General features: G+C 40.6%; 1 protein-coding gene and 1 pseudogene across 12 annotated transcripts in view; one reads left to right on the top strand and one right to left on the bottom strand.

The window, feature by feature from the left end:
- Positions 1-25,167, top strand: part of ZBTB44 (zinc finger and BTB domain containing 44) — a 78,213-nt gene that overhangs the window by 15,946 nt on the left and 37,100 nt on the right. The gene's annotated exons all lie outside the window — the stretch shown is intronic.
- Positions 3,433-5,279, bottom strand: LOC111522105 (annotated as a pseudogene). The gene has a single exon (XR_002725162.2). The product of XR_002725162.2 is annotated as an ATP-dependent RNA helicase DDX18 pseudogene (transcript).

Here is a 25,167-nt window from a genome sequence, read left to right as displayed (position 1 = left end):
TCCTCTAAGTGCTGCTTGTGCATCCCACAAATTTTGATATTGTCATATTTTTAATATCAGTTAAAAATATCCAGTTTCCTTTGTTGATTCCTTATTTGACCAGCCCATGGGTTATTATTTAGAAGTGTGTTCATGTGTCCTAGGACACTCAGAACTAGGAATGTGTGCTAGGGGAAAGATTGAATTATCTTTCCATTCCCTCTAAAAAAGATAGTATTACAAAAATCATTAACAGAAGAGGCATGGTGGCTCATGTCTGTAATCCAGCAGTTTGGGAGGCCGAGGTGGGTGGATCACCTGAGTTTAGGAGTTCAAGACCAGCCTGGTCAACATGGCGAAATCCTGTCTCTACTAAAAAAATACAAAAATTAGCTGGGTGTGGTGGCATGCACCTGTAGTCTTAGCTACTCTGGAGGCTGAGGCAGGAGAATTGCTTGATGCCAGGAGGCAGAGGTTGCAGTGAGCCAAAGTCGTGCTACTGCACTCCAGCCTGGATAACAGAGCAAGAGCTCGTCTCAAAAAAAAAAAAAAAAGTCATTAACATATGAAGAGGAAAATGGAATATACAGCCCCAAAGATGTAGGGAAAAAGTAATACAGGGTTGTGTCAGGCCGTTAATAAAAATTTGTTATTTTTCTGAAAAAAAAAAAAAAAAAAGAAGTGTGTTGTTTAATTTACAGATATTTAGGGCTTTCCTGATATTTTATTACTTTTTCTGTTTCGGTGAGAGAACATGCTCTGTGCATTCATTCCTTTAAAATTTATTAAGATTTGTCTTATGGCCTAGCATATGATCTTTCTTGGTGAACATACCACTTTGCACTTGAAAAGACTGTATATTCTATGCTGTAAATGTCAGTTTGGTTAAGATGATTTCCCTTTACATCTTTTTTTTATTTTTCGAGACAGGGAGTGCAGTGGATTGATCTTGGCTCACTGTAACCTCCACTCCCCAGGGTCAAGAAATCCTCTCACCGCAGCCTCCCAAGTAGCTGGCACTACAGGTGCATGCCACTATGTCTGGCTAATTTTTGTATTTTTTGTAGAGATGGGTTCTACCATATTTCCCAGGCTGCAGATTTTTTATATCTTTACTGATGGTTTGTGTGTGTGTGTGTGTGTGTGTGTGTGTGTGTGTGTGTGTGGTTCAGTTCTAAATTGCAGAAAGGGGTTATTAATCTTCAACTATTGCTGGGCGTGGTGGCTCACACCTGTAATCCCAGCACTTTGGGAGACTGAAGCAAGCGGATAACCTGAGGTCAGGAGTTCAAGACCAGACTTGCCAACATGGTGAAACTCCGTCTCTACTAAAAATACAAAAAGTAGCCAGGCGTGATGGTGCATACCTGTAGTCCCAGCCACTTGGGAGGCTGAGGCAGGAGAATTGCTTGAACCCGGGAGGTGAAGGTTGCAGTGAGCCAAGATCGTGCCATTGAGCCAAGATCATGCCATTGCATTCCAGCCTGGGTGACAGAGCGGGACTTTGTCTCGGAAGGAAAAAGAAAAAAAAAGAAATGATGGTCTCTAAGTATCAATGACTTACCACCTCATACCCATTCGAATGTCTAATGTAGTAGTAAATTACATTAGAGATCATGCCACTGCACTCCAGCCTGGGTGACAGAGTGAGACTCAGTGTTTTAAAAAAAAAAAAAACAACTTCAACTTTTGGCCAGGCATAGTGGCTCACACCTGTAATCTCAGCACTTTGGAAAGCTAAGGTGGGTGGATCCATTGAGCCCCAGGAGTTTGAGACCAGCCTGGGCAACATAATGAAACCCTGTCTCCGCAAAAAAATACAAAAATCAGCTAAGTGAGGTGGTGCACACCTGTAGTCCCAGCTATTCAGGAGGCTAAGGTGGGAGGATTGCTTGAGTCCCGGAGGTCCAGGCTGTGTGTGTTGTGATTGTGCCTCCTCTCTCTAATCTAGACAACAGAGTAAAACCCTGTCGCAAAAAAAAAAAAAAAATCGTCAATTATTATTGTGGAATTAACTTGCCCTTTAATTTTGTCAGTGTTTTATCTTGAAGCATACTTTTTTTTTTTTTTTTTTTTTTTTTTTTGAGACAGAGTCTCACTCTGTCGCCCAGGCTAGAGTGCAGTGGTGTGATCTCGGCTCACTGCAACCTCTGACTCCCAGGTTCGAGCAATTCTTCTGCCTCAGCCTCTTGAATAGCTGGGATTACAAGCGAGTGCCACTACGCCTGGCTAATTTTTTTTTTGTATTTTTTTAGTAGAGACGGGTTTCACCATGTTGGCCAGGCGGGTCTTGAACGCCTGACCTTGTGATCTGCCTGCCTCGGCCTCCCAAAGTGCTGGGATTACAAGCTTGAGCCACCGCGCCCGGCCAGCATACTCATTTTTTATTACTCACCTCTATCTTTGATAATACTTTGTCTTAAGTCTGCTTTGTCTGGTGTTAAAGTAAGCCAACTCCAGCTTTCTTGTACATACTGTTTGCATGATATATATTCTTCCATATCTATCTGTCTTTTTATTTCAAGTGGGTTTCTTATTAAAAAAACATATTTGAGAATGCTTTTATCTCTTCTGACTATCTGTGCCTTTTAGTCAAAACATTTAGTTTATTAAAATGTTTTTAATTTTTACATTACTTTGAAAAGCAACATGTATTAGTTTGCTAGGGTACCATAACAAACTATGACACAGTAGGTGGCTGTTAACAGAAATTTTTGTCTCATAGTTGTGGAGGCTAGAAGTTCGAAATCAGGCATAGGTGGGGTTGGTTCCTCCTGAGGACCATGAGGAAAGCATCTCTTGTTCCATGTCTCTCTTTTAGCTTCTGGTAGTGCCTTGGCTTGTGGCAGCACAACTCCAGTCTTCATGGGGCATCCTCCCTATGTGCGTGTCTGTCTACAAATGTCCCCTTTATACAAGGACACCTCAATGATCTCCCTTGAACTTGATTACCTCTAAAGACTCTGTTTCCCTGATTAGGTCCCATTCTGAGGCACTGGGGTTCAAGATCTCAACGTATCTTTTTAGGGAACCCAATTCAACCCATACCAAGACATACATAAAGTTAACTGCTTGTGCAGAGGTAAGTTGGAGAAAGCCACTGTGCTTGTGTACATATTTTTTTAAAAGGTACAAAAATTTAATTACATTAAAACAGTAACATACATTTGTGTGTATGAGGGAGGGATATTTAAAATTAAAATATTATATAATCACAAGAAAGACCAGATATTCTTGCTCTGCCCTTGGGCAACCAAGAAAATTAAGGCCTGTTTTATATCCCAAAAATACAAAGAGACTTGATAGAAGTTACAGTACTCAGTGCTTGCAACCCAAGTCAATTTATACTCTTGTTAGATAAGTTTAAATTCTAAAGGCTACAAAAATCTTGTTAAATCAAGGGGAAAAAATTCATTTTAGAACAGTTATTCAAGATAAAAGAAAGGCATGTATTCAGTGAGGGAACTGCCTGCTGTCAGATGATTTCTTGCTAATGTGTGTAAAGATTTTGGACTTCTCAACTTTCTTGAAGATTTTGGACTTCTCAACTTTCTTGGTTTTCTGGTAGCCAAATCCACCACCACCTCCTCGCTTTTTCTGCTTGCCTTCATTGTCGTTGACGTTCAACAAAGGGAGGCACCTTGAAACCAAAGGACAGAGCAACTTGAAGCAAATTTAAGTTATTTACATTAAAGATCTGTTTCAGAGAATGGGAATCATAGGCTCGTATGTATGACTTGAATGCTTCCTGGGCTGACTTACAAAGAAAGTAATTCTTTTCAATCAATTTCTCAAGCTGAGACTGAATGTCAGAAATTTTAGACCAGGAAAAGTCAAATTCACTTAATGGAACCTTGGATTGTTTCAAGTAGCGAAGAAAACCAAATTCTTCTGGGCCCAAAATGGTCAAGGCATGCGTTCTTCCATTGAGGCCTCTGGCTGTTCTACCCACATGATGAATATATTCCTTAGTGTCATCCAGATGGTCATAGTGAACAATCCATTCGACTTCAGGAATGTCCAGTCTTCTTGCTGCCACATCCGTACACAATAGGGTTCCCAAATCTGCATTGCAGAACTGGAAGAATGTGGTTGTACATTTATTTTGCTTTTACTTTCCATGAATGGCCAAGACGGGCAAATCAATGTAGTTCAGCAAGTTTTAGTGGTATTTCACGGACATACAAGATGAAAAGAAGACCATGAGCTGCTGCTTTCAGTTCTTCTTAAGGAGTGTAAAGAGCAGAAGGGATCTCTTTCCAGAAGGACAAACAACATCTCTCTGCTCCAGACCATCCACTGTTGCATTAGCTTTATCATCATCAACACTAACATAAAATGGTCCTTTTTCAGAGAAATCCTTGCCAGGCCTTCAACTTTTCAAGTTTGGGTGGCAGAAAAAGAGCATAGTGTGTCTATGTGTTGGCAAAAGTTTAAATATTTGCTTTAATTCCTCTTCAAACCCAACATCCAAGATACAATCGACTTCATCAATAACCAGACACTGCAGATTTTATACATAAACCCTGGGATATTCTGCATATGGTACAGCAGACGGCGTGGTGTGGCCACAATGATGTTAATCTCATTAGCAAGTTTCTGTGCTTCAGCACATCTGTTACTGCCACCCATTATCAACCCATAGGTGTGCACGTGGTGAGTCATTAGCTCCTTAAGAACACCGAAAGTTTACATGGCTAGCTCTCTAGTAGATGAGAGAACAAGGACTTCCGATGCATTCCTGGGCATGAATTGTAACAATGGGTTCAACTGCAGGGATGAGAAAAGCCAGGGTTTTACCACTGCCTGTTTTTGCAGCTGCTAGAAGATCCCTGCCTTCCAGAAGTGGTCTGATACTTTTATGCTGAATTTCAGTCATGTGTGTAAAACCCTTTTTTTTTTTTTTTTAAACTTCAGAGTGTTTTGGTTGACAAGATTACATAGAGAGGCAAATGAAGTATCCTCAAACGTTCCTGTCAGTCCCAGGGGTAGGCTGGGCACCTCAATGTTGTCATCATTATCTGGCTTCTCCACATTATTTTCTGTTTCTTTAGGAGTCTCAGCACTTTCTTCTTCAGATTCTTCTGTTTTCAGTTTTTGCTTTTTTTGTATCAGTCCCAGCATCATTCTCTGTTTTTCTCTTTTGATTCTGAATTGGGAGACTGCATTGCTGCTTCTCCATTGGTTAATATGGTGGATTTCTGGGGAGTTTTTTTAGCTTTTGTATTTTCCACTGCATCTTGAGACACGTCTCCATTTTGAGCTTCTGATAAGCCCACATTCATAGAGTGTTTTGATTTTTTAACCTTTCTACCTCTCATTTTTTCTTCAGACACATCTCCATTTTGAGTTTCTGACGGTCAGATTTGAGGCCCCTGCAACTTTAGGTTCTGGTGCCGCAATTTGAGTTTCTGCTGCTTGATCTTCTTGCGCAGGTGTGTTTCATCGGCAGGTGAGACGTTGCTGTCCAAGAAGTGCCTAGACCACGACGCCACACAGTACAGCTACTCAGTTCTCGAGGCTGATGTTACTTCCACTTGTGTACATATTTTAAAGTATATATGCAGTTGAACTCTTGAGTGCTTGATGTGGACAATTGAAAACTCTTTAGGGAAAACAAGGAGCTCTTTAAATGCTAGTTGACTAAGACTGACTTGAATTTTACTTGCTCATGTAAGGAGCCACATAGATGAATAAGATAGACAGGCCTTCTATTCAGTCTTTCTTTCTAGATACAATAATATGATGTGAATAGCAGATATCCCTTAAGTACTGTAATTAACCCATTTTTGCCTACCGTTCCATTATTGGAACTCTAAGCATGTGGGAGTTATTTCTATCCTGCCGAAGGTCACCACTAAGGTCTGATTGCAAAAATTCAAATAATTGCAACCTCTGGCATAAATGGGTTAAATTATTATAAATGACAGCATAATGGGGTGGGGAGAAATAACTGGGAAATGAAGATTTTTTTTGGGGGGGGGTCATATAGACCTTTGTGTAAATCCTGGTTTTGTTACTTAGTTAAAGGGATATGGACAATTTAATCTGATTTTCTGTCTCCTCCTTTAAAACTGGATTTATTTTTATTTTTATTTTTTTAAGACAGAGTCTCTCTCTGTTGCCCAGGCTGGAGTGCAGTGGCGTGATCTCAGCTCACTGCAACCTCTGCCCCCCAGGTTCAAGCAATTCTTGTGCCTCAGCCTCCCGAGTAGTAGCTGGGGTTACAGGCGTGCACCACCACACCCAGCTAATTTTTGTATTTTTAGTAGAGACGGGGTCTCAAACTCCTGGCCTCAAGACATCCACCCATGGGCCCCACAAAGTGCTGGGATTACAGGCGTGAGTTACCGTGCCTGGCCTATAACTGGATTTAGAATATCCTATTACCAGGTTTGTGAATTTGTGAGTCCAGAGTGAGATAATGACACTTGGTGGGAGTTACTCAATATATATTAATTTATCTTCCCTTGATGTAGAAAGTAACAATCAGCATGACTTGGTGACTACCAGCAAGGAGAGGAAATTCTAATCGTTTAATGTTTCTGAATTAATTGATTTATTGATAACTCTCCATTACTTTTTCAAATCTCTGAACTAGAAAGGGCTTATTCATAGAGTAAAATGATTAGAATCTTTGTTTCATTGAAAAACAACTAGTTTAAAATGTTTGTTTGTTTTTTATTTTTTGAGATGGAATTTTGCTCTTGTTGCTTAGGCTGGAGTGCAGTGATGCAGTCTCGGCCCACTGCAACCTCTGCCTCCCATGTTCAACCAACTCTCCTGCCTCTGCCTCCCAAGTAGCTGAGATTACAGGCGTGCACCACCATCCCCAGCTAATTATTTTAGTAGTAGTAGTAGTAGTAGTAGTAGTTGTAGTAGTAGTAGTTGTAGTAGTAGTAGTAGTAGTAGTAGTAGTAGTACTAGTACTAGTACTAGTACTAGTACTAGTGATGGAGTTTCATCATGTTGGCCAGGCTGGTCTTAAACTCCTGACCTCAGGTGATCCACCTGCCTTGGCCTTCCAAAGTGCTGGGATTACAGGCGTGAACCACCATGCCCGGCCAAATGGTCTTTTTTTTGATACAAGATCTTGCTGTCATCCAGGCTGGAGTGCAGTGGTGAAATCACAGCTCACTGTAGTCTTGACCTTCCAGGCTCAAGTGATCCTCCTGCCTCACTCAGCCTCCTGTCTAGCCGGTACTACAGGCACACGGCACCACACTTAGCTAATTTTTAAAAAAATTTTTTTAGTAGAGACAAGGTCTCTCTGTGTTGCCTCAGCTGATCTTGAACTCCTAGGCTCAAAGGAGCTTCCTCCCTTGACCTCCCAAAGTGTTGGGATTATAGGCATGAGCCACTGTTCCAGGCCTAAGATTATCTTTTTAAATTCAGATGAAGTAGTCCATTTGAAATTCTCCCTGAAAACGTAAAAAACACTTAAGGGAAGTAAACTAATGTGAAATAAACATCACAAAACATTTTCATTACTGTTCAGAAAAAGAAAACGCATGTTCCCAAATATGAGTTCTCATGTGAATCCAATCTAAAAACTTGGTTCGTATCATGGGAAAAAATAGACATTTACTTAGATTGATAAGAGTGACAAGTTTAGAGCAAAATATAAAATACGAGGTACTGCTATATTTGTAAAGAAAAAAAGACTCTTAATAGTGAGAAACATCTTATTAATAACTTTTGGTGGGGTGGTTGAGTTGTAATGTTCACTAGTTCGAGTACACATGTATACATTTTCCATGTAAGTTTAACATGAAGTTTCTACGTTGTGCTGTGATTCTTCCATTCTTAAATCAATTGTTTTAACAGGTTTCCTACAAAACATTTGTATGTTGTGTGTGTTGCACTCTTAAAATACTAATTTATGTATTTTGTTTGCCATTTGCAGTTAAGCTTTTAATCATAATGTGACTGAACCTAAAAGAACAATATGCTTCTCCCAAACATAAGCACCATAAATCAAGAACATTTACTCAGTGATTTTTCAGTGCACACTCTTATTTCTATTTTTTTAATTTTTAAGTTTTTTCTTATGATCTTGTTGCATATCAGTGTATGCATTCTTTTAGGCGGTAATAGAATATAGACAGGACTCAGCTTTGTCTGTCAAGTTGCATTAGGCCCACGGGTGAGCAAAATCTGTAAACTGCTTACTGATCACTTGTATGTAAAATATTATACTGGTGAATAGAGTAGTGACTTTTTTTATGGAATCACTGCAATATAATAAGCAATATTAAGAGTATAACACATAAATGTTATAGAAACAGAAATAAGAACATCTGCTGGTTTGTCCACACAAATCTTGTACACAAATGTGCACAGCAGCTTTATTTGTAATAGCCCAACTTCAAACAGCTTAAGTCTATCAGCAATTAAATGATAAAACAGGTTGTGTTACATCCATGCAATGGAATAGTATTCAACAATAAAAAGAACAAAAATCCTTACGCTCCACAGCATGAATGAATCTCAGAATAATTATGTCCATGAAAGAAGCCTGAAAAAGTACGTGCTATATAATCCCATTGATACAAAATTCTAGAAAATGGAACTACTAAAGTGAAAAGCACATTGATAATTCCTGGCAAGGACAGGAAGGCAAGATTGCAAAGAAATTGACAGAAATTGTGCAATATTCCTTATCTTGATGGTGGTGGTGATATATATGTCATAACTCATCAAATTATACACTATGCAGTTTATTATACATGAATTATATCAGGAAGGCACTCATAAAGTGATTTTTTAAGAACTTGTGGGAGTACAGATGTGATTGATTCCATAAATATATTGGAATAATCCTTGGAGAGACAGAGCAAATACCCTGATAAACCTAAATTGATATGATATGAAACACAGGATCAGTGGGTCCAAATAGAACCACCACCAGAGTTCAGTGTAGAGAAAGACAGCTTGGTTTAATAATAAAATGAGAATAGGATTTAATTAAAGTCAGAGGCTTTGAATTTGAGTCCCTGTTAGCCCATATTTTCTGTAATCTTTATTTTTCTCATCTTTAGTTTCATTAAGATTTTAAGATCCAAAGAATATATTTGAAAGTACATCTGAAAGTGGCATCAAAATGGAAGGCTGGCTGGGCACAGTGGCTCACACCTGTAATCCCAGCACTTTGGAAGGTCGAGGTGAGCGGATCACGAGGTCAGGAGTTTGAGACCAGCCTGGCCAACATGGTGAAACCCTGTCTGTACTAAAAATACAAAAATTAGCTGGGCATGGTGGCGCACGCCTATAATCCTAGCTCTCAGGAAGCTGAGGCACGAGAATCACTTGAACCCGGGAGGCGGAGGTTGCAGTGAGCCAAGTTTGTGCCACTGCACTCCAGCCTGGGCGACAAAATGAGACTCTGTCTCAAAAAGGGAAAAAAAAAAAAAATGGCTTTGCTGACATTTAGGTTAAAAGGGAAAACAAAATAAAACAGAATTTGACCTGTGGAGATCAGTGAGGAGGGAATTCCAAAAAGGGACCAGAGCTGGGGAAGTGGGATTCTGTATGATATATATGGAAAATGAAGAGTCAAAACCAGTTGAGGGCAGAGAGTTCATTTTGCAGAGTAGGGAGGGAGAGACAGCATAATAGATTGTAAAATAGCGAGAAAGTTTACCATCAGGATATAAGTTGCTGTTACTAGCCCTGTAACCTTAGCCAAGTCATTTAATTCTCTGAACCTCAATTTCCCCATCAATGTAATGGGAGATAATAATGGTTCTGCCAGATCTCAAGGATTTTATATATTTAAATCAGTCCATATCAGATGTGATAGGGTGTAGGATAGTGCTGAAAAGTACCAAGTACTGTTGATAGTTCAGCGTGATCATCAAGCTATGAGCTAATAAGTGTCTGGACTCAGATAATTGTATTTTAGAGACAGTTTAAATAATGGTAAAGATTAATATAAGGCCAGTGAGACTGAAGGCAAGGAGATCAATCAGGATGCTGTTTCAGTAGTCCAAGGCGGTGATAGTGGAGAAAGGAAGGGATGGATTTGTGAAATAGGTCTTGGTGACCAGGTCTGTGTTAGGAGGAAAAGGGGAAGAGAAATTGTATTAGTTTTCTGTGGCTGTTGTAATTAATTATGACAAATTAGAGAGCTTAAAACAACACATTAATTTTCTCACAGAAGCTTGAAATTATCATAACTGGGTTGAGATCAAGATGTTGGCAAGTACTCCTTCCCTCCAGAGGATCTAGGGGAGAAACCATTCCTTTCCTCTTCCAGCTTAAGTGGGCTGCAGGCATTCATCTTGTGACTATATCATTCATCACTGCAGTCTTTACATTGCCACGCCACCTTCTCTTCCCCACCTTTCACCTTGTCCTGTGTGTGCCAAGTCTCCATCTGCCTTCCTTATATAAGGAGACTTGTGACTGTATTTAGGGCCCACCTGGGTAATCTGGGATCATCTCCCCATTCCAAGATATTTCATCACATCTGCAAAGCCATAAAGTTATCTTTCACAAATTCAAGGGATTAGAACGTGGACATTTGGGGGTTTTAGCTTTTTGGAGTTGTACTGTCATTAGTACTTGAAAAAGAAGAATACATTTTTGAGAGATGATAATGAATTCACTTGGGACCTGCTGAAATACCTGTGGGACATGTGTATGAAGGCATTCAATTTACGTTATTGGAAAACCTTGAATCAGGTGACTGAAACAATACAGACATTTATTTAAAACAAAAAACAGCCTCAAAGTTGGTTAAATTAGCAATTCAGTGATATCCTTGAGGACCTAAGTTCTTGCTTTGCCATCCGTAGGCTGGCTCTCCTATGGTAACAAAATGACCCCCATAATGCTAGGCCTTTATTCCAGATATGAAAACTTAGTTGGCTTGTTTTGTATGCCTCCCTCCCTCTGCGCCACTTTTTTTTTTTTTTTTTTTTTTTGTCTGCAAGGAAACCTAACTGCTGAAGCTACCCAGCAGGTTCTATTTTTCTTGGCCAGATAAACATTCTCTTGACCATCATCTTTTACCTGAAAGAATTTTTTTTTTTTTGTCGAGCCGGAGTCTTGCTCTGTCGCCCTGGAGCTGGAGTGTAGTGGCATGATCTTGGCTCACTGCAACCTCCGCCTCCATGTTCAAGCAGTTCTCTTGCCTCAGCCTCCTGAGTAGCTGGAATTACAGGCACGCGTCACTGTGCCTAATTTTTGTATTTTTAGTAGAGACAGGGTTTCACCATGTTGGCCAGGCTATTGTTGAACTCCTGACCTCAGGTGACACACCTGCCTCGGCCTCCCAGAGTGCTGGGATTACAGGCATGAGCCACCATGCCCAGCCACCTAAATTTTTTATATCTACATTGCAGATTTGTTCAGGTAGGGACCCCTGCCTTAAATACACAAGTATTAAACTCATCCACCTTCAGTGACAAATGGCAAAAAAGACCTCTTGAACATTTCCCATATCACATTGTTTTACTACTTTTTGGGATGCAGATTTGGTAGAATCTTGCAGATGTGGAGCTATCTTTCTGTGGTTTATTTAAATAGGAGTCCATTCACCTTGCTTAGTCTTAAGTTCTTGTCTACAAATTCCTAACTGTGTCCATTTTTTTTTTTTTTGAGACGGAGTCTCACTCTGTCGCCCAGGCTGGAGTGCAGTGGTGTGATCTCACTTCTCTGCAACCTCTGCCTCCCAGGTTCAAGCAGTTCTCATGCCTCAGCCTCCCGAGTAGCTGGGATTACAGGTGTGTGTCACCATGCCCAGCTAATTTTTGTATTTTTAGTAGAGACAGGGTTTTGCCATGTTGACCGGGCTGATCTCGAACACCTGACCTCAGGTAATCTGCCCGCCTCGGTCTCCCAAAGTCCTGGGATTACAGGCATGAGCCACCGCATACAGGCCCAGTCCTGATTTTTAACATTAAACTTGAAAGCAGTGGTTAATGTAGTCTGGGCACTCTCCTTGGGGATTCCCAGAACCTTTTAGAGAGTACGTGAGATCAAAACAATCTTCTAGCAGTGTTTTAAGACATTACTTGCCATTTTTCATTCTTATTCTTAGATATACAGCGGAGTTTTCCAGAGGAGTTTTCCAGAGGCTACCTACTTGAAATGTGATTTTTTTTTTTTTTAATTTTGTTTGAGACAGAGTCTTGCTGTGTTGCCCAGGCTGGAGTACAGTGGCATGATCTCAGCTCACTGCAACCTCTACCTCCCAGGTTCAAGTGATGGCTCCTGCCTCAGCCTCCCAGGTAGCTGGGACTACAGGCGTGCGCCACCACACCGGACTAATATTTGTGGTTTTGGTAGAGACGAGGGTTTTACCATGTTGGCCAGGTTGGTCTCGAACTCCTGAACTCAGGTTATCTGCCTGCCTCGGCCTCCCAAAGTGCTGGGATTACAGGCATGAGCCACTGCGCTCAGCTGAAATGTGATACTGTAACAGACTTAACACACATGAGAATTCAGCTGATTTCCAGTAAGCCACACTCAGTGCTACTCTTGCCTTTTTCTTTTTTTTTTTTTTTTTTGGTCTGAGAAAATTTAGTTTTTTGAAAACTATGTTGTCTTAAAAGGTAACAGACTTACTGTTATTTTTAGATGAATAATTTTTAAAATTTCTAAGTTTTTAATTTATAATATAAATATTTTTAGATATAGTTCATATAAATATAAAGCAAAAGCTCTTTTGGGTTCTCAATAAATTTTAAGAGTGTAAAGAGGCCTGAGATTCAAGTTTAAAATCCGCTGTCTAGTGTTAATGCCACTCTAACCACATACTCCAAAATTTTTACATTTCTCTTATCATTTTTTCCCGTCTTTTATTGTCAGTTATCATGTAGGTATATCATCTTCATATGTTGCAGAATTTGTTATAAGTACTTCAGAGTCATTCATTCTGTTTAATATTGATCCCATTTATGGGAGCAGCAGCTTTCTCATTCTTTATTAATATATCTCTGCATTTTATTTCCAACACCTCTGTTTGTTAATACTTTCACCATTCTTACTGTTTTTGTGCTTATCGAACATGCTGGATTTAATAATATTCATACCTCAAAACTAAGCACAGAGAAAACACTAATGAAGACTAGAGAGCTAAGACTTACATGACCACACAAGACCATTATTATCATCTCTTGGTAATGAGCATAATTAACACTCTTGCTCTGGGAAATGACTTTGATTTATGATAAATATTTATCAGTGGGGAGTATCTGTAATTTTTATAAACTTGGCTGTGAAGGGAGAGTGCCTGAGGGATGATACCCAGTTTTGATGGGAGGTGAGGGATTGGGTGTGGAGAATCAAAAATTAGTACTAGATTTTAAGCTGTGGGTGCCTGAGCAATTGAAGGTATCCATGATTAACAGATTAAGAAATTCTGTAGTGGTATGTTAGTTGGGAAATAATTTGAGTTTGTTTTCAGACATTGAATTTGCAAAATGGCGAACACATTCAGATGGAATTGTCTGGCACTCTAGCTGGACAGTAGAAGCCCAGAATGGACATTCAGAAGGATATTGCTGAGATTTTAGTCAAAGGTGATAGAGTCAGAGATCTGTCAATAATGATAGCTTATCTGTTAATCACTGCTGCACCGTATTCTTATATAAACAGTCTGTGCTATGCACTGGGCACTTTACACAGACTCGTCTCATTTAATCTGTATCACGGTCCTCAGAAAGCTCTCTTGTTTAAGGTCATCCAGCCACTACAGTTGTATAACCATGATTAATGTGCAGGTCTGTCTGAAGTAAAAAGCTGTTGCTCTACCTAGTGTACATGCTGTCTCCAGGCAATATTAATATATTCATTGATAATTGAATGTGAAATACTTGAATAAAGCCTAATTATGCATGAGGTGAAGAAATCTGTTACTGAGTTTTGGGTAATTCGAAAAGACTGTAATTCTTTTAATTAATGCTTAGTATTGTGTCAAAAGATTCAAATGTATTTCTCGTTGTAGCGATCTTCTGTAGGGACAGAGATACCAAGAGTGTCTGTGGCAGATCTAGAATTAGAAACCGTAATAGGAATTTAGTAATTATGGTGTGAGGTATACTTTATTGGGAAATTTTCAGGTAGTAAGTTTCAGAGAATATTCAAATTAATAGATTTTTTAAAGTTTATTGTAATTTTAAAAATACATTTACAGGTCAACAAGTGTGTATTTTTCTGGGATATTCAGATAAACAGAATAGGCTAATGTCTATCATTTTCACAGTCACTTTTTTCTCTTTAGGTTGTTAGGCAGCAAATAACTACAGCTAAGGACTCAGCTTTTAATATTCTGGCCCATTGGTAATTTTTTCATTGTTTTAAAGATCATTTTGTTACAGAATTTGCCTGATTTCCTCTTAGTCTGATAATTTAGAAAGGAATTTACTGTAATGAGTCATAACATTTTTCCGCATCAGTCTTTTTAGTTGTGTAGTTTGTCACTTTTGGGATAGTTGATTTACTGGTTTGAACAGATCAAATATGAGTTTTACAAGTAGTAAGATTTTTATTCTAATAAGAACAGTTGTTCTTTTATAGAAACAATTATTCTTATGCTATTATCAAATCACTAAAAAGAATACTTATAGGGGAGCGGGATCAGTGGCTGGAGCATTACCCCTGCTGCAGACTGGCTGCTAGCAATGCTGAGAGCAGGGTGGACAGCATGGGTTGGTCTCAGGATTTGTTCTGTGCCTTGTGGAGATCACTGTCAAAAGAAGTGAAGGAGCATGTGGGCATGAACTGGTTTGGGAACAAATACTAGTCTATGTAATCCCAGCACTTTGGGAGGCCGAGACGGGCGGATCACGAGGTCAGGAGATCAAGACCATCCTGGCTAACACGGTGAAACCCTGTCTCTACTAAAAATACAAAAAAAAAAAATTAGCCGGGCGCGGTAGCGGGCGCCTGTAGTCCAGTTACTCAGGAGGGTGAGGCAGGAGAATGGCGTGAACTTGGGAGGCGGAGCTTGCAGTGAGCCGAGATTGTGCCACTGCACCCCAGCCTGGGGCACAGAGTGAGACTCCGTCTCAAAAAAAAAGAATACTAGTCTGTCCCAGAGTACAAGAACTGGAGAGGTGAGGACAAACTATTCAAGAGAAAAGAACTGTAGAAGCAACAAAAAAAAGACTGTGAAGTAGGGGATAGTCCAACAAAATGGGAAGCTTGGATCAAAAGAACAAAAAACAGGTTGGGTGTAGTAGCTCATGCCTGTAATGCCAGCACTTTGAGAGGCCGAGGCAGGCAGATCACCTGAGGTCAGGAGTTCAAGACCAACCTGGCCAACATGGTGAAACCCTGTCTCTAGTAAAGATAGAAAAATTAGCCAGTCATGGTGGTACATGCTTGTAGTCCCAGCTACTCAGGAGGCTGAGGCAAGAGAATCACTTGAACCTGGGAAGCGGAGGTTGCAGTGAGCCGAGATTGCACCACAGCCCTCCAGCCTGGCCAACAAGAGTGAAACTCCGTCTCACACACACACACACAAAAGAAAGCAAGAATGACTCCACCTACTATGGAGGAAATACTAAAGAATGAAAAATACAGAGAAGAAATTGAAAAGCAAAGATTTTTATGAAAACCAAAAACTACTTAGTAAAGAGACTAGTGAGGAACTCTTGGCTCCACCAGTTCAGACTCAAAGGACATGGCTTTGCTTCATACTTCAGAAAGGAAGAACCCTCATTGGCTCCCACCAGCACTTGTTGAGCTAAACTACATTTCCTGAGCCATAAAATAATCTATTTGCCCTTTAAGCTCTAAAATTCAAATTTTTTCATTCTATTTGAGTGTTTTGAAGTATTGCCTCTTTTTCAATGTGTTCATTCATTCTTTATTTTTTTTAGTCTCTAACATAACAGTTAAGCCATTAGTAGTAATAGTTGTAGTATAAGATAATACCAGTCCCAGAGTCACACTCCATAGTCTGGCATGTGGTTTCCCTAGAGCCACTTAATATAATATTGACTATATCAGAGCAGAAATTTTCTGTAACTCTCTGTGTCTCCAAAAACTGATAATTTATAGAGCTGCTATCTGAAGCCTTATTCTTATTATTTCGTCATTATTATTATTATTTTTTTGAGACAGGGTCTCACTCTTTGACCTGGGCTGGAATGCAGTGACTCAATCTGGGCTCACTGCAGCCTCTACCTCCCAGGCTCAAGCAATCCTTCTGCCTCAGTCCCCCAAGTAGCTGGGACTACAGGCACACACTACCACACCTGGCTAATTTTTGTATTTCTTTGTAGAGATGGGTTTTTACCATATTGCCCAGGCTGGTCTTAAATTCCTGAGCTCAAGCCGTCTGCCCACTTTAGCTTCCCAAAGTGCTAGCATTGCAAGCATAAGCCACTGCTCTTGGGCTGAAGCCCTGTTCTTGACTGGCTTCATTCAGGGTCCTTAAAAGAGATCTTAGCAGAGGTTTGGTAATTACTATCACTTGATCAGTTGTGAAGTAAAATAAGAGCTTTAGGAACTGGACTTCTATAGCTTAATTGCCACATACTTTTGTAAAGTACCACACCTGGCCCCCAAGCATTTTGGATAAGGGATACGCAACCTGTTTATAGAAAATCATAAGGAATTCATTTAAGAAGTATAGGACTGCCGGGCGCGGTGGCTCACACCTGTAATCCCAGCACTTTGGGAGGCTGAGGTGGGTGGATCGCGAGGTCAGAAGATAGAGATCATCCTGGCTAACACGATGAAACCCCGTCTCTACTAAAAATACAAAAAAATTAGCTGGGTGTGGTGGCGGGCGCCTGTTCCAGCTACTCGGGAGGCTGAGGCAGGAGAATGGCGTGAACCTGGGAGGCGGAGCTTGCAGTGAGCCGAGATCGCGCCACTGCACTCCAGCCTGGGCAACAGAGCGACCGAGACTCCGTCTCAAAAAAAAAAAAAAAGAGTATAGGACTAATAAACAAGTTGAGCAAGGTTGCAGAATATAAAACCAGTATACAAACATAAGTTGTCTTGTTACACATTTGCAGTGAAGCCACTGGATTAAGAAAACAGGCTGGATTCAGTAGCTCATGCCTGTAATCCTAGCAGTTTGGGAGGCCAAGGTGGGTGGATTGCTTGAGCCTAGGAGTTTGAGACCAGCCTGGGCAATGTGTCAAAACCCTGTCTGTACAAAATATACAAAAATTAGCCAGGCTTGTTGGTGGCCCGTGCCGGTAGTCCCAGCTACTCAGGAGACTGAGGGGCAGGGATCAGGTGAGCCCAGCAGATCAAGGCCTCAGTGAGCCGTGATCATACCAGTGCAGTCCATCCTGGGCAGCAGAGTGAGATTCTTGCCTTAAAAAAAAAAAAGTTAAGAAAATAATTTTATTCATGGTGATATCAAAGGAATAAATTTAACAAAGAAAAACTCATACTCTGAAAACTTACAACATTGCTGAAAGAAATTAAAGACTAAATAAGTGGAAAAACACCCCATGTTCACGGATCAGAAGATTCAACATTGTAAAGATAGCAGTATTCTCCAAACTAATCTATAAATTCAATGCAGTTCCTATCAGAATCCTAGCTGACTTTGTAAAGATTGACAGTCTGATTCTGAAATTAATATGGAGTTGCAGGGGACCCAGAATAGCCAAAATAGTACTGAAAAAGGACAAAATAGGAGGACTCAGCTTCTTGACTTCAAAATTTACTGCAAAACAACAGTAATTAAAGCATTGTGGTACTGGCACAAGGACATATAAATCAGTGGAATAGAGAGTCCAGATATAAACCCATTTGTGTTCAACTGATTTCCAACAAGGATGCCAAGATCTTTCAGTGGTAAAAGAATACACTTTTTAACAGATGGTGCTGGGACAACTGGATAGCTACATGCAAAAGAACGAGGTGGGACCATATACAAAAAATAACTCAAAATGGATTAAAGACCTGAAACTTTAAAACTCCTTGAAAAAAAAAACATATTAGTAAATCTTCATGACTTTGTATTTGGAAAGGAATTTGTAGATATGATACCAAAAGCATGAACAGCAAAAGAAAAACACTGAACTTCATAAAAATTAAAACCTTCTGTGCTTCAAAGGACACCATCATAAAAGACAACCCACATAATGAGAGAAAATATTTGCAAACCATTTCTCTGGTAAGCAACTCACATCTAGAATGTATAAAGAACTCTGACAACTCAGTAACAAAAAGACAACCCAATGGGCAGAGCTCCAAGTGGACCCCAAGGAAGATATACGAATGTCCACTAAGCACGTGAAGATGCTCAATATTGTTAGTTATCAGGGAAATGTAAATTAAAACTACAATGACATACCACTTCACATCCACTAGGATGGCTAGAATCAAAGTTGGAATTAGTGTTGGTGAGGATGTGGAGAAATCAGAATCCTCATACACTTTTTTTTTTTGAAACGGAGTCTCACTCTGACACTAGGCTGGAGTACAGTAGCATGATCTTGGCTCACCGCAACCTCCGCCTCACAGGTTCAAGCTATTCTCCTGCCTCAGCCTCCCAAGCAGCTGGGATTACAGGCACCCACCCCTACACCCAGCTAATTTTTTTGTATTTTTAGTAGAGTTGGGGTTTCACCGTGTTGGCCAGGCTGGTCTCGAACTCCTGACCTCAGGTGATCCACCTGCTTTGGCCTCCCAAAGTGCTGGGATTACAGGCATGAGCCACCGTGCCTGGCGAGATTTTTTTTTTTTTTTTAAAGAGACTTATCTAACTTATAAAAACTTCAGGTTATATGTTGTGGTTTCTGAACTGTCTAGTACGATGTATGACTTTTTCTTTTTTATTCTCTCTTTTTTAAAAATTGAGGCCGGGAGTGGTGGCTCACACCTGTAATCCCAGCGCTTTCGGAGGCTGAGTCAGGTGGATCACTTGAGGTCAGGAGTTCGAGACCAGCCTGGCCAATATGGTGAAACCACATCTCTACTAAAAGTACAAAATATTAGCCAGGCATAGTGTCTGGTGCCTGTATTCCCAACTACTCGGGAGGCTGAAGCAGGAGAATTGCTTGAACCCATGAGGCAGAGGTTGCAGTGAGCCAAGATTGTGCCACCATACTCCAGCCTGGGTGACAGAGTGAGACTCTGTCTCAAAATAAAATTTGAGACAGGGTCTTGCTGTGTTGCCCAGGTTGGAGTCAAGGGATCTTCCCACCTTAACCTCCTGAGTAGCTGGGATTACAGCTGCATGCCACTATACTTGACACATTTTTCAAATATTTAAAAAATACTTTATTGCTAAAAAATTCTAGCAATTATCTGAGCTTTCAGCAAGTCATAATCTTTTTGTTGGTGGAAGGTCTTGCCTTGATGTTGACGGCTGCCACTGATCTGGATGGTAGTCACTGAAGATTGGAGATGTGGCAGTTGGTTTAATAAGACAGTGATGAAGTTTGACACAAGGGTTGAATCTTTCTTCCCCTACCCTGCTCCACCCCCTGCTTTTTTTTTTTTTTTTTTTTTTTTAATTAAATTAGAGGTGGGTCTCACTCCATTGCATTGAGCTCCTGGGGCTCAAATAGTCTTCCTGCCTCAGCCTCCCAAAGTGCTGGGTTTACAGTCATGAACCCGTGCACCCAACCTCCTGGATCTTTCTTTCATGAGGATTTCTTTTTTTTGTTTGTTTTTTTAAGACAGAGTCTCACTCTGTCACCCAGACTGGAGTGCATGGCATGATCTTGGCCCACTGCAGCCTCCACCTCCCGGGTTCAAGCAAATCTGCCTCAGCCTCCCAAGTAACTGGGATTACAGGTGCCTGCCACCACACCCGGCTAATTTTTTGTATTTTTGGTAGAAACGGGGTTTCACCATGTTGTCCAGGTTGGTCTCGAACTCCTGACCTCAGGCAGTCCCGCTGCCTGGGCCTCCCAGAGTGCCAAAGTGTTGGGATTACAGGCGTGAGCCACTGCGCCCAGCCTTCATGAGGATTTCTCTATAGTGTGTGATGCTGTTTGATAGCATGTTACTTACAGAAGAACTTCTTTCAAAATTAGAGTTGATTGCTGGGTGTAGTGGTTCAAACCTGTAATCTCAGCACTTTGGGATGCTGAAACCAGGAGTTCGAGACTAGCCTGAGCAACATAGGGACACCCCCATCTCTACCAAAAAAAAAAAAAAAATGTAAAAATTAGCCAGGCGTGGTGGTACACCCCGTAGTCCTAGATACTTGGGTGGCTAAGACAGGAGGATTGCTTGACCCTAGGAGTTCAAGGCTACAGTGAGCCATGATCATGCCAGTGTACTCCAGCCTGGGTGACAGAGTGAGACCCTGCCTCTAAAAAAAAATTGTGATCTTACCTAGCTCTTCTGGATAATTTGCAGCTTTGACATTAGCACCTGCAGCTTTACCTTGCACTTTTGTGTTATGAAGATGGCTTCTTTCCTTCAACCTCATGAACCAGCCAACCTCTGCCAGCTTTTCTGAATTTGTTTTAGAGGCAGGGTCTCACTCTGTCACACAGGCTGGTGTACAGTGGCTTGATGTCAGCTCACTGTAACCTCTGCTTCCCAAGCTCATGCAATCCTCCAGCCTCAGCCTCCCGAGTAGCTGGAACTACAGGCATGTGACACCACACCAAGCTAATTTTTGTATTTTCTGTGTAGATGGTGTTGTACCCTGTCGCCAGGCTGGTCTTAAACTCTTGAGCTCAAGCCATCCACCCACCTCAGCCTCCTAAAGTACTGGGATTATAGGGTGAGGCACTGCGCCCATCTAAAAATAAATTTTAATTAAAATTTTTTAAATTGGAGTTGATCCTCTCAAACCCTGCCACTGCTTTATCAACAAGGTTTATATAGTTTTCTAAATCCTTTATTGTCATTTCAACAGTGTTCCTAGTTTCTTCACCAGGAGTAGACTCCATCTCAAGAAACCACTGTCTTTGCTTATCCACAAGGAGCAACTCCTTATCTGTTCAAGTTTTATCATGAGATTGCAGCAATTCAGGCTCCATTTTGAATTCTAGTTCTCTTGCAGTTTCCAACACATCTGTAGTTACTTCCTCCAAAAAAGTCTTGGAAGTCATCATGAAGGCTGGAATCAGTTTTGTCCAAACTCCTGTTAATGTTGATATTTTTACCTCCTCCCATGAATCTCAGTCTTAATGGCATCTAGAATGATGAATCTTTTCCAGAAAGTTTTCACTTTGCGCAGATCCATCAGCAGAATCTGTGGCAACTATAGCCTTTTGAAATGTATTTCTTAAATAATAAGACTTGAAAATGAAAATGATTCCCTGATCTATAGGCTGCAGAATGGATGTTATATTAGCAGCCATGAAAGCAACATCAGTCACATACCTCCTCATCAGAGCTCCTCGATGACGAGATGCACTGTTGGAAAGCATTAATGTACGGAACACAGTCTTGTAAGCATTAGGTCTCAACAGTGGGCTTTTAAAACATGCAGTAAACCATGCTGTAAATAGATGTGCTGTCGTCAGGCTGTGTTGTTTCACTTATAGAGCATGGCAGAATAGATTGAGCCTAATCTTTAAGGGGTCTAGGATTTTCAGAATAGTAAATAAATATTGGCTTCCAGTTAAGTTACCAGCTGCATTAGCCACTTACAAGGGAGGCATCCTGTCCTTTGAAGCTTTGAAGCCAGGCATTGACTTCTCTCTAGCCGTGAAAGTCTCTTTCCTGTGTAAGGCTATGTTGTCTACGTTGAAAACCTGTTGTTTAGTGTAGCCACCTTCATCAGTGATCTTAGTTAGCTCTTCTGGATAACTCGTTGCAGCTTCAACATCAGCACTTGCGGCTTCACCTTGCACTGTTATGTTACGGAGATGGCTTCTTTCCTTCAACCTCATGAATCAACCTCTGCTAGCTTCCAACTTTTCTTCTGCAGCTTCCTCATCCCTGTCAGCCTTCATAGAATTCAGGAGAGTTAATGGCCTTGCCCTGGATTAGGCTTTGATTTAAAGGAATATTGTGGTTGGTATCATCTTCTGTCCACACCAGGCAAACTTTCTCCATGTCAGCAATAAGGCTGTTTTACTTTCTCATCATTTGTGTGTGCACTGGAGTGGCACTTTTAATTTACTTTAAGAATATGTAATTTGCTATCACAGCTTGGCTAGCTATTTGGTATAAAAGGTCTAGCTTTCAGGCGCTCTCTGAGCTCTCGACATGCCTTCCTCACTAAACTTAATAATTTCTAGCATTTCATTTAAAGTGAAAAACGTGAGATGGGTGGATCACTTGAGGTCAGGAGTTCGAGACCAGGCTGGCCAACATGGTGAAACCCCCTCTCTACTAAAACTACAAAAAAATTAACCGGGGTTTGGGGTGCATACCTGTAATTCAAGCTGCTCTGGAAGCTGAAAGGAGAATTGCTTGAATCTGGGAGGTGGAGGTTGCAGTGAGCCAAGATTGTGTCACTGCACTCTAGCCTGGGTGACAGAGCAAAATTCTGTCTCAAAACATAAAAAAAACAAAGTGAGAAATGTGCAACTCTTCCTTTCACATGGTCATTTAGAGGCTATTGTAGGGTTATTAATTGGTCTAATTTCAGTATCCTTGTTTTTCATGGAATAGGGATACCTGAGGAGGAGGAGAGAGATGGGGGACTGACTAGTGGGTAAATCAGTCATAACGCACACAACATTAAGTTCACTGTCTTATATGGGTGCAGTTTGTGGCACCCCAAAACAATTATAGTAGTAACATCAAAGATTCCTGATCACAGATCACCATAACAGATATAATTATAATGAAAAAGTTTGAAATACTGCAAGAATTACCAAAATGTGACACAAACGTGAAGTGAGCACAAGCTGGTGGAAACTGGCACCAGTAGACTTGCTGACGGCAGGGATGCCACAAGTTTCCAATTTGTAAAAAAGACAATATCTCCAACGTTTAATAAAGCAAAGTGCAAGAAGATGAAGTGTGTCTGTTTATCCAAAATATATTTGTCCATATAAGTTTGTGTTGTGGAGCATATCTTGGGCCTGAGTTTCTGCAGACATATTGGGAAATGCATGTGATAAATATATGGTATGGAATGTATTTCCTCCTCATCACCTTCTTCTCATCCTGTACTTCTAAGTAGATCAGAATTCATGCCGTATATGTGAACAGGCATGACTTATAGGAGGTATTCTTGAGCCATTTTATTTATTCTATGGAGTTCGTTCTCCCTCCAGCTTCCTGGAGAGTAAGTCTTAATAACTGTTCTGATCACTTTCAGGAAATACCAACAATCTTTTCAAGAACTAATAAACTTAAGAGTGAAAGCTTTCCCTCGTTTCCCACCTCAGGCCTACTACAGGCCTGCAGTTGAAGAGTCGGGTGTGGTTTGCCTCCTTTTTCTTTCTTTCTCTCCTCCCCAACGTTCTTCTTTCACTCTTCTTCATTTGCTGGCTGTGGTTTCTGACCCGTCCAGAAAGAAAAGGTCTTTGATAGTAATGTTAGTAGCAGCAGCAACTAATGTTTCTGTAGCATTGATTATGTTGCTAGTTACTATTCTAAATGCTTAACATGTTAGATCATTTAATCCTCAGAACTCTATGAGGTGTGTTGTATTATATTTATTTCACCGCTGAATATATTAAGATACACAGGGTTTGTTTAATGACTTGCCTAAGGTCACACAGGTAAAAATAGCACCGGCATGTAAAGCCAGCATTCTGGTTCCAGAGTCTGTGCTTTCAACCACTCCACTGTGTTGCCTTTATATACTGTTCGGAGATAGTAGGCGTACTTCTTGGCCTTGGTTATTGTTTAAATCAGACTTATGTGCCCTTCAGAGTCTTTTCAGTTGTAACATATTTTCCATAGACCTCAGAGAAAGGGTTAGCATGTCTTGAAGCCCCTTTCCCTGCAGGGAAGTAAGCAGAGAAGTAGAATGGGGTTTGCAACTCACAACAAACTGATTACTCTCAGCAAAAATCCTTTTCATATCTACACTTTGAACATGGAAGATGATTGAAGGTGGATGTAACTCAAGGTTGAAGGTAGTTTTCCACGACCCCCTTGTATAAGGTGCCCTTGTGCCTCACTGGAGAATGTAGTACATTATCTATTGTTTGGGGCCTATTCAAGATTGAAATGGTTTCATTTTAATACTCTGATGCACATGTTCTTCCAAATATGCTGTTTAATTTCTTGCCTTCACACCTTTGTTCATGCAGATGGTCCCTGGATTATAACTAATTCACTTGCTCTGAAAGCATGTTTCTTCCCTCAACCACATGATCCCAAAGTAAGCACTCTTGAAGGCCATGCTTTAAAAGCTAGTTTCTTGGGATGCAATAAATGAACAAAACACTTTATATATAGCCCTCCCATTTTCTTCCTCTTCATCTCATTTTTGTGAGACCTAAATCAGCAAATATGTTAAATGATGATTTGCATGCACCAGTCCCTGGCTGTCTAGTGCCTCATTGTGGTCACTTGACTTCAGGAAGGGTATGTGGAGCACTCAGTTTACATTTGAACTTCTGTCACTAATTATGATCAAGATAATTATTTCAGTAGCTTTACCTGACTGCTTTGGAACAGAGATTCATACCTTATCCTTTTGTGAAGTCTGACATGGAACAGTCCCAAATTGATCATTTTGTCTTCTCAAGTTATAATAGTCTGTGACTTTTATTTTTTTAGATAGAGTCTTGCTCTGTCACCAAGGCTGGAGTGCAGTGGTGCAATCTCGGCTCACTGCAACCTCCACCTCCCAGGCTCAAGTGATCCTTCCACATCAGCGTCCTGAATAGCTGGGACTACAGGCCCATGCCATCACACCCCACTAATTTTTATGTGCTTTTAATAGAGACGGGGCTTTGTTGGCCAGGCTGGTCTCAGACTCCTGAACTCAAGCAATCCGCCTGCCTTGGCCTCCCTAAGTGCCGGGATTACAGGTGTGAGCCACCACACTGGCAGGCTTTTAAAATTCATCTTGAAATCTTTTGGGTTTTTTTTTCTTTCCTTTTCCTTTTTCCCATCTTTCTTTTCCTCTATACATTTACCTGCATAAAACATTAACAGGGATGATTATGTAATGGATTGTTTAGTGTTTACACTGGCATTGCCTGCTGCATGCTCACATTTAGAAACAGGAATGATAATATGCCTACTGACAGAGATACAGTGATGATCAATTATTAAATGTGAAGCATTTCAAATACTGTTTGGTACATAGAAGACACTCTACAATTGTCACTATTTACAAACTGTTGCAGCCTGCAGCTCATTAAAACATTGGTTCACAGG

The sequence above is a fragment of the Piliocolobus tephrosceles genome, chromosome 13, assembly GCF_002776525.5.
Source record: "Piliocolobus tephrosceles isolate RC106 chromosome 13, ASM277652v3, whole genome shotgun sequence".
Taxonomy (NCBI): domain Eukaryota; kingdom Metazoa; phylum Chordata; class Mammalia; order Primates; family Cercopithecidae; genus Piliocolobus; species Piliocolobus tephrosceles.
The sequence above is the reverse complement of the archived record's forward strand: the minus strand, read 5'-3'. Positions and strand labels throughout refer to the sequence as shown.